At 38.1% G+C, this 9,937-nt stretch overlaps 1 pseudogene; it reads right to left on the bottom strand.

Moving 5' to 3' along the window:
- Positions 1-429: 429 nt before the first annotated feature.
- LOC101571748 lies at positions 430-1,359 on the bottom strand (annotated as a pseudogene).
- Positions 1,360-9,937: the final 8,578 nt, after the last annotated feature.

Below are 9,937 nucleotides of genomic sequence, written 5' to 3'. Positions count from 1 at the left end.
CTTGTGCTTGCCAGCCAGGTGCTTAGATCACTGAGCTATTTCCCCATCTCTCTCTTTTTTGTTTCCCCCTTCCTTTTCATTTTTGTCTTATATTCTACTTGCTCATTTTGCATGCTTTCTTTTTTCTCATTCTGCCTTTACCATTCTCTTCAGTAAAATAATTTACTCTTTCTCTCAAAGCAAAATTAGCATGGAAAAGTTAATGTTTCTTGTGTGTGTACATGAATAAACACACAGCACTTTAGTATTTAAAAGCTACATCCTACATATAGGAGGAAAGTGATGATATCAGGGCATACCAAACAATTAGACACTTTACTGCTTGGCACAGAAAGTGATGATTTTTGTTGGAAATAATTCACTTTTTCCAGTTTCATAGATGCTAAGAACTTTTTAAATGTTAAAGGATATTTTATTTTTAAACTGAGAGAAAAACTTAAATATTTTTTCTAGTACTTTCCTTAGAGCTATCTGCATCTCTTTGTTCCTTAGGCTGTACACAATGGGGTTCAGCAGAGGGGTCAGCACTGTGTATATCACAGCCATCAGCATGTCCTCGCGGAAGGAGTCACTGCTCTTGGGCCTCAGATAGACGAAGCAAGCAAATCCATAGTGTATACACACCACAGTGAGGTGGGAGGAGCAGGTGGAGAAGGCCTTAGACCTGCCCTTAGCAGAAGGCATCTTCACAACTATGGACACAATGAACACGTAGGAAATCATGATTAAAATAAAGCTGCCCACGAGCACAAAGGCAGAGAGCACAAAAATAATCATTTCATGATAAGAAGTATAATCACAGGCGAGGTGGACCACAGGTGAAATGTCACAGAAGAAATGCTGTATGTTGTTGGAGTCACAGAAGGACAAGTTGAATATCGTGATGGTGATGCACAGGGAAATCAGGAACCCAGCCAATGAGGAGGCCATGACGAGCTGAAAGCAGATCCTTCTTGTCATAAGGGTGTGGTAGTGCAGCGGGCTGTGGATGGCAGTGTAACGGTCATAGGACATGGCAGCCATGATGAAACAGTTGTTGGATGACAGACCAAAGAAGAAAAACATCTGTGTGGCACACTCAGGAAGAGAAATGGTCTTGGTTTGTGAGAGCAAGTCCACTAACATGCGGGGAATTATTACCATATTGGTACAGGTTTCTGATCAAGACAGGCTGAACAGGAGAAAGTACATGGGTGTGTGAAGGCTTTGACTAAGTTTGATGGCCAACATTATGGACATATTTGCCAACAGAATTGTCACATGGGAGGCTAAAATCATCACAAAGAGTAGATTTGTTAGTTCTGGGAAGCTGGAAAATCCCCACAAGAGGAATGTGTGCACCGTGGTGTGATTGTTCATTGTCCTGAGGAGCAAAGTTGCTTTCTCTCAATAACATAGAGATGCTTTTTATTAATACTCTGACATAATTTTTAAAAACACCTTTGAAACTGATGTCTGCTAGACTTTACTCTCCACACCAGAGTAAGACAGCTCCTAGAGAACCTGGGAAAAAGCATCAAATGCAAGAGGCAAAAGTGAAAGTCAGAAGTCTAAATGGTTTTGGTATAAGAATGTGCATAAACACAAAGATTATTTTGGATTTTATTCATGAAAGCACTGTTTACTTCTTCTCCTCCATTCTGTATCTGTAAGGAAAAAGCAAAATAAGAATAAATTCTTTAACGGATTTGATATGCCACATTTTCATATTTTTTTAATCTAATGGCATCTTACCCCTCATGAGTGTCTAGTAAATTTATGATGCAACAAGCAAAATAATTCAATCATTTACATCATTTCAAATTTATATAGCATTTGAAAATTCTGGAAAATAAGTTTAAGTTTCCAAAAGAAAGTTTACATTTCTTCCAAGGTAATGCTATCTTCATCCTACTTTCTTACAATTCAGTGGGTCCAAGGAAGATATTTTGTAACAGTCATTAAACCTGATAAATTGATTTAGCATATTATAACTTGCATTCTTATCTTCTGTAATACCAAAGCTTGAAATACACAAAATTAATTGTTAGTTCTTAAAAAGTTCTCATTGAAGTTCTTTTCCAAATACATAAGATGACATAATGAACTCAACTGGAATTGTTATGATCTCAAAGACACTGTATCATCCCAGAAGGGGTAATTCTGATCAACTTTTGAGGTTTTCAGTGAAACCACATTTTCTAGCATGTATATATATATATATATATATATATATATATAGTTTGCTTTGAATTATAAGCATGAAAATAATAAAGTTAATATCATCATATGAATCTTTGCAAGTCACATTTGTATTTTGGTCATTAATTATATAACCCATGAAGAAGGTGAAGGCAGATAAGTGATTTGTAGGCTCTCCATAGAATTATTCTTTTGACCTTTGTCATTGTTAAGATGAAAGAAAAACATTTGAAAAAGCCAGTGTGGAAAATGAAAAGCTAAGAGAGTAAAACACTAACTGTTAATAATTTTAAGGAATTCACAAAGATGAACTTCAAAAAAATTATAGTGTCAGTTTGTTAGTTGAAGAAGTGCTGCTTTGTATTTATGTGACAACTGTAGATGAAAGAATACAAGAGGAGTCTAGTGGGGTGACCAGCACCTACTCAATACTTACAATGTGCCAGGTAATTAGGTCTAACAAATGTGCTAGAGTGAGCCACAGCTGCCTCATGTACAGCTTATAAGTCTATGTGAAGATTTTTCATTCTGACTTTACAAAACATGAAATGACATATGCAGTGGTTATAGCACTGCTGGAGATCATCAATCCAGCATTTATAGACAAAATCAGTTATTTGCCAGGCAAATCTAGGTTACGGAAAACACAGGATGGAACCAGATATGAAGGGTGGCAGATGTCTTAACTACTATAGTTAGTGAACCCAGAGAAGCCCTTTTTGAGGTGACTTAAAGAAAAGTAGAATGGCAGCAGGCAAGCAACATGCAATGATGAGGAGAGAAAGCTTAGCAAGCACAGGGCACAGCTAATGCGAGAACACCAAGATGGTTAACAAATCTGACCACGCAAGCTTCACCAAGACACAAAGGATTTACTTTTTCAACAACTCAACGGTGACTCTTTACCATGAATGTATTCCTGACTACCACTAAAGGAAACTTTCCCATTCTTACTGCTTCAGTTTTCACTATTTAAAATTTCCCAGTTCTATATTTATATTTTTAAAAACCCACTCAAATCTTCTCTGGCACACCTCCAATGCCATAATACCCTCCAAGTAGTCAATGCAATATTTCTTAGGCAGAACTGGCCATCTATCTCCACATATCAGAGTTTACTCCTGTGCATTGTGCATCCTCACCCAAGTCCTATTCTTCACCTACTACCAGGTTTTTGTGCCAAATCTATGATGAGGCTTTCTCTGTTGTAGATATCTTCTGGATCCCCTTTGCTTATAATCTAGACAGCACTAATACTTTCTAATCTTTATTGCATGCTTCAGCTATGAATCCTTATAGCTACCTTAAGAGCTAAGTGTATCATCATTTTGCTTATAATGAGAAAACTATGTCTCAGAGAGGTACTTGATTGGGATAGGTGGTACTAGTAGTTAAGCATCCATACACAGCACATTTACAGGAAAGTGTTGACAATTTACTCAGATAGGAAACTAGAAGTTCTCGCCAAGAGCAAAGCTCTAGATTGGATTCAAGGCCTTACCTTTCCATTCTCATTTCTCATTAGTTCCCAACCATTCTTATGTGAGGACCATCCCACTGCTTTTGGTTCTTTTTTTTAAACAAAAAAGTAGAATTTTCTCAGCCATAAGGTTTCTAATCTGTCCTTCTCTGCCTAATAATAGCATAACCTTTTCAAAAAGACAATTAAAACGCACTTGTCCTTGGAAGCCTCCTTAACTTTCCGGGATGTGTTAGTCATTTCACCTAATACACACTCTATTTTATTGTGATGAGGTGTTTGTTTTTTATAATCTTGTCTTCTACAATAGAAATGGCAAAGATGCATGTTAATTTTTGCATCTTTCAGCTTTCATCCTAAAATAAATGGAGGGGGTTTTTCCACTAAAGTTAGTTGGATGATCACAGAAAAATTTGACATTCCATATCCTTCAGAAAGTTTTCCATGGTTAATGCTTTAGTCCATTGACTAATTCCCCCCAGCATACTGTTTAACTTTTTGCCCTTATTTTACTTGGGTATATACTGAAGATTGTTGGTTGCTTTCTACATGGTTTTTCAGAATCATGTCACCTAAAAAAGGTAAAGGCAAGATAAGTGCTTTCTAAATGTTCACTTAACTCAATTTAAAAATTTTTATACAAAAGAAAAAGGATTTCTTAAAACTACAGCCATGCCCACATAATCCAAGAAGTAGAAACTATCATTTCAATAAATCTAGATTCAATGCTGTATATAAATTCACAGCCAACATGTAAATAGTTTTCTACTCAGAGCGCAACAGAATTGCTAGGAGGGCATTTAAAAATGAACACACCTCCATAGCCCCACACCTGCCAGAAGTTTTGGGACATGTCTCTTTGAAGTCACAGCATGAGTGGGTTGATCTTTCTCAGTGAATTTTATTGAAAACCTTTTTTTTAAAAAAAAAAAAAAGTTTGAGTTATGTGACAGTTTTTTTGGTTTTTTTTTTTTTTGAACCGGGAATTGAACTCAGGCCCTTGCACTTGCCAAGGAAACACTTATTCCACTGAGCCATCTCCCCAGCCCCTATGTGACAGTTTTCAGATATGCTGAGGTTAATTCTTTCTTTATGCAAGAATAGCTGTGATAAAAGATATATCAATGTGACAATAGTTTCACTGTCCCAGTGACACTAGTACCCATAGGAGAAAAAAGATGGATGTAACATCATGCTAGCTCCTCTGTTTCCCCTAAGCTTTGCCCTCTTTCTATCATTGAGTTTTATCATGAATTTTATATTCTGTTCTCTAGTTTTAGATCTTTAAATCTTCCCTATTTCAGTTGTTTGGGTTATCATTCTACTAATAAGAAATCCTTAATTTTCAGTTTATCTGTACCTATGGTTTCTTCAATACCTCCTAAAAGATTATAAACACCCCAAAGTCCTTGATTTTTGTAAATTACAGTATTTCAGAAGCTCTTGATTCATTGATTTCAGCTGTGTGATTCCCAATTTGTTCTCTCTGTGTAATTCCTAATTAGTGTCCTCTGCACTTGTTATGGGTAGGCTTGGGGTCTGAGACTGCATTTTGCTCCTTGTTGTCATTTTGTATAGCACTGTCTTCTGACCTTTGTTGTAGAGCTTTGGTGCAGTTATAATCTTAGCACCTACTGAAATTCAGGTGCAGATCTACAAAGTTTGGACTTATCCAGCTGTGCCTGGATTGGGTCTGGCTGCTGTGCTCAGCTCCTTCCTGCTGCTGCCCTTGGGAGTGAACCTGTTGTGCCCCTCTGGCAAGATGTTCTGCTCCTGGACTAGCTGGGTGGTTCTGTCCCCTACACTCTCTGCAGGGATTGCAGCTGAAGGGTTTCACCCCAGGCCTGTATGCCAGGCCTGAGCTGAGTCTGAAGGGGACAAAGGTGCATAGGGGAGAGAGGAAGCACTCTCACACACTCACCGGGCCTGGGCTAGGGCTGGATCTGGGGGTCCCGAGAACGTGGCAGGAGTTCTCACTCACTAGGCAGGCGTGGGGGCGGGGAGGCTGCGAAGTGGAGGAGGGGGAGGGGGGTCCCAAGGGCGCGGAAGAGGGTCTTACTCATTCTGCACCTGGGTTTGGACTAGACAGGTCCCGCGAGCCCAGGGTAGCCATGTAAACTATAGCATGATGTTTATTGTAAAGAAAAGGAAGACTCTAAATGCCACCTTTTGAAGAAGACGAGTCACCTTCCAGAGTATTAAAAATCATGAGAAAATTAAATTGTAAGAAGTCGTCCTTCTCACAACTCCAGTGTGGCCCTCTGTAGTTCTTACTTGTGATTTCGCAGATCTCTCAATGCAGGGATTAAACGATTTTTCTCTGCGGATGATTGTGATGTATCTTAGAAATTTAGAGTCTCCTATAACATGAAAGGTAGTGTCAACCTCATCTCTTGCAGATGTATCTCAGGATCTTAAAAATCTGATGGGAGCCCTGGAAACACCAGGAACCAGGATCTTGAGAACTCTGCTTTAGATGCAAGGAGTCTTGCTTTAGATGCAAGGAGTCATGCTTTCCACCAGTAAGTGTGATATCCACAGAAATGTTTTTTAATCTTCAACACATAAGGACTTTTCACTGATGTTTGTTCTTATTCTTCTGAATACCAGTAGAAATTACTGAAATTAAAAATGTTAAAAAATCTTAGAAGACAACGGTTCCCACAGGCATATTTTACTTTCTGCACAGTATCATTCATTTTATAATACTAAAAATATATCAAGTCTACCAGGTCCCCTACCTTATTTACAGGATAGGGAATGCAGCATCATAAGACAATAATACCTGGGGAACTGAGAGGACAGTAGGAAGAAAATTGCTTTCTCATGGGAGTTATTCCTCAACAGAACAGCATGTTAATAAGGAAAGTATACTTTCCAGTTATGTACTACCAACCTTTATGGCCAAGCAGTTCCTAATTGCTTCTTTCATTACCTGACCCCTCAGAACCCTCACTACTTGTACTATTTTCTACATACTGTTCTTCCAAGTTTTCTTTCTATTAAATTCTCTATTTTTCTTATACTGCTCTCTGTTCTTTCTGTCTGAAAAATCTGCATATTCTTTAAGCTTCAGAACAATTGACACCTCATCCAGTAAGCTTCTCTTTTTTGAATAATGTGTAAAACAGAAAGAGAAAGTCATTAAGAAGAAAGAAGTTCACTAGGAGGGGCACTTTGGTCATCCTCCACTGGGTGCAACATGCTAAGTAGTGTAGTGGAGCAGACTATACAGTGATATATATAATGATGAATTAAGTCTTTTGAAGCAAGATATTCTGACCTGGACCTATCTTATGAGAGCAGGGAATACATCCTTAAACCTCTCTGATAACTGACAGTGAATAATTACAGGTATGTGCTTCTGAGAATTTCTACTGAATGGAACAAATATGACTGGAATATCTGGTCACAAATGGCCTTATATCCAGAGTGGCCTATAACCACCCAATCAATAATGCAGTGATTAAAAACAACAAAGCACCTGGGTACCATAAGACTGAACTACTCTGAGGGACCACCATTCATTCTTGTTATAGTTTAGTCCTCAAATATCACTCAAATTTCATTTGTTCAGTGTTAGGGCTTTTGCAAGGTGATTTAAACATGGAGACACTATGCTCATTGTGAGATTAATCCATTAAAGAATTTCTAGCTAAATGTTCTGATAGGAGGAGGAGCTTTATCACAATGGTGGGAGACTGGGGAATGATCCTAACAGTGTCTTCTGCTCTCTTCTCACTCCCCTACCTCTTCCTGGCTCACATATTTTGAGCAGCTTTCATCCACCATGCTTGTCCTACTTTAGAGCCAGCCAACCATGAAGGAATGACCCTCTGAAACTGCCAAAGCAAATCTGTCTTCCTAAAGGTGCGAATTTTAATGATTTTTTTCCAAGCAATAGGTAAGGGATGAATTTGGACCATTGGTACCAGCAAGGTAGAGTTGTTGCTACAACTGTATCTGACCATGGGATTCAGAAACTTTTGGAACTAGTTTATGGGAGAGTTTGGAAAATTGTGAACAGGTGCACTACAGACCCTACAGAATGTCATAAGCAGTGCTGGATGAGTGACACTGGTTAGATCATAGAAGAGCAGAATGCTGATGGAAACATACAATAAAGTTCAGGCTCATAAGGTTTATCCCTGAGAAAGAGGACTTTATTGAAAACTGTAGTAGAAATGATACACATTGTATTCTGGCAAATAAATCATCTACATTTTTGCTATATGTGAAGCTGACATTAAACAAAGAAATGATTTACTCTGTTAAAGAACATTTTGAGACAGCTCAGTGTTCACTGTACTGGCATAGGTACTGCTGGATGATTTAGTCCCATCTATGATGAGAATCAGGAGAAAATAAAGCAGAGCTAATAGACGTAAAAATTTCCATTTGGTCAGACATTAAGGGAATGTAAAATTAGGGCCCTAGCAGTTGTGCTTGTTGGAAAGATGAGAATGAAAAGAAGTTAAGCACTTTTTATTGGGACAAGAGAAAAGATTCTCTGAGGGCATCCAAGGAATTGGTCAGATCTTACCAATTCTATAATTACTCAGAGGTGTAAAAAAGGTAAATTATTTAGCAAAACGTTGCTTTGAGAATATATCCCTTTCCAGCATGACATGTTTCAAAAGACCCTTCATAAAACCCTCACAAAATCACAAAAACAAAATACTTACAAAAAATTTTTAAAATATTGTTACCAAGAAAATGATGAACCTTATACTTTTACTTGCTCTACTGAACTTAATATCACTAATTTTAGAGGCCACATAGCTGGAAAATACATGACTATTTTCTCAGTAGCTTTGATGTAGGAAGCATCTCTGATACACGGGTTATAACAGCAGCCTATGTTACTTACTAGGACATAAGGAGTGCTTTTTTTGAGATCACTGACCATGCACTTAAGCCTGTCACTACCTGATGGGATTCCAAAAGAGAACAAGTGGCTTGGTATCTATCCTAATATATGTCTGGCTCCTTTGTCGTCTCAGACCTTTTGTCACATTCATCTCAGTCCTGCACATAGACATGTTGATCACTTAAAACATGTTTTGTCCAAGACTATGATATGGATTTAATTTTTCCAATTGCAAATTGGAGCATTTATGTTTGTTCTGTCCACCCATAAGGTCTTCAAGTGACTCAAACACCAAAAGTCCTTTACTTTAATGTAGGGCTGGAGCATTAGTGCAAAATGATGACCATTGTAAACATGTCAGCAGTTCTTGAGCACATTTGTTTAACAGTAGGAAAACTTATTGGAGAAAAGGATTAGAGGATAGAAATGGGAAATAGAAATAGCTTCTTAGAGATGGGAAGCATCTTGAATGAGTTGCCACAAATTTGACTGCTTATTAGCCCACAATGTAAAAGACCAGAATGTTTTGCAACAGACAACATAAAATATGCAGAAACTGAATAGCTTTTAAGATGAGTTGACCTAAACAACCAGTGATCCAAGTTTATCACAAGAAGAAACAGCTTTTGGAGCCATGGCTGGAATGTATTAGTGAAATATTAGCCCATCTCTCACTTGGCCTGAGAGTCGAGACATGGGGTAATGACCTGGAGGAGGAACGGGGATGAACAAGACAGGGCAAGAGACACAAGAGATGGAGACAAGACAGGCTTTCTGATCAAGTCTCATTTATTGAGGAAGTGAGAGGGGTCTAAATAGCTGTGTAGTGGAAGTAGTTGGGCGGGACTAGTTGTGGATTGGTAGTGAAGATCCAGGACCACAGGAAGATGTTGAGGCAAGCGGGGATTGGTGCTGCAGCACTTCTTGCCCAAATAAGGGAAAACATAACAGGAGCGTTCTATCGCTCCCCACACATCTCAACAGGTCAATAAAACCCTACACCTCTCTACTGGTTCTGATAGTAGTAATTTGTCTTCACTTCATTAAGCCAAAGCCCTAAATTGGTTAAAGCCCCTCCTCTCATAAAGATTTGCCTACGAATGAATACATATTTTGTAATATTTAATGCAATCTCATTTCTTTTTTAATTTTTTTTATTTTTAAAGAGAGTACTAATTAGAATTAAAAGAGAAAACATTACAAGTGATACAGAATTTCACTTTAAAAAGTAATATGAAGGGGCCAGGGAGATAGCTCACTAGAATAATCACTTGCCTGGCAAGTGCAAGATCCTGAGTTCAATCCCTAGAACAGAAAGAAAGAAAGAAAGAAAGAAAGAAAGAAAGAAAGAAAGAAAGAAAGAAAGAAAGAAAGAAAGAAAGAAGAAAGAGAGAAAGAGAGAGAGA

The sequence above is a fragment of the Octodon degus genome, unplaced genomic scaffold, assembly GCF_000260255.1.
Source record: "Octodon degus isolate 3935 unplaced genomic scaffold, OctDeg1.0 scaffold00334, whole genome shotgun sequence".
Lineage (NCBI taxonomy): Eukaryota > Metazoa > Chordata > Mammalia > Rodentia > Octodontidae > Octodon > Octodon degus.
Note: the sequence above shows the minus strand (reverse complement) of the source record. Positions and strands in the feature narration are given on the sequence as shown.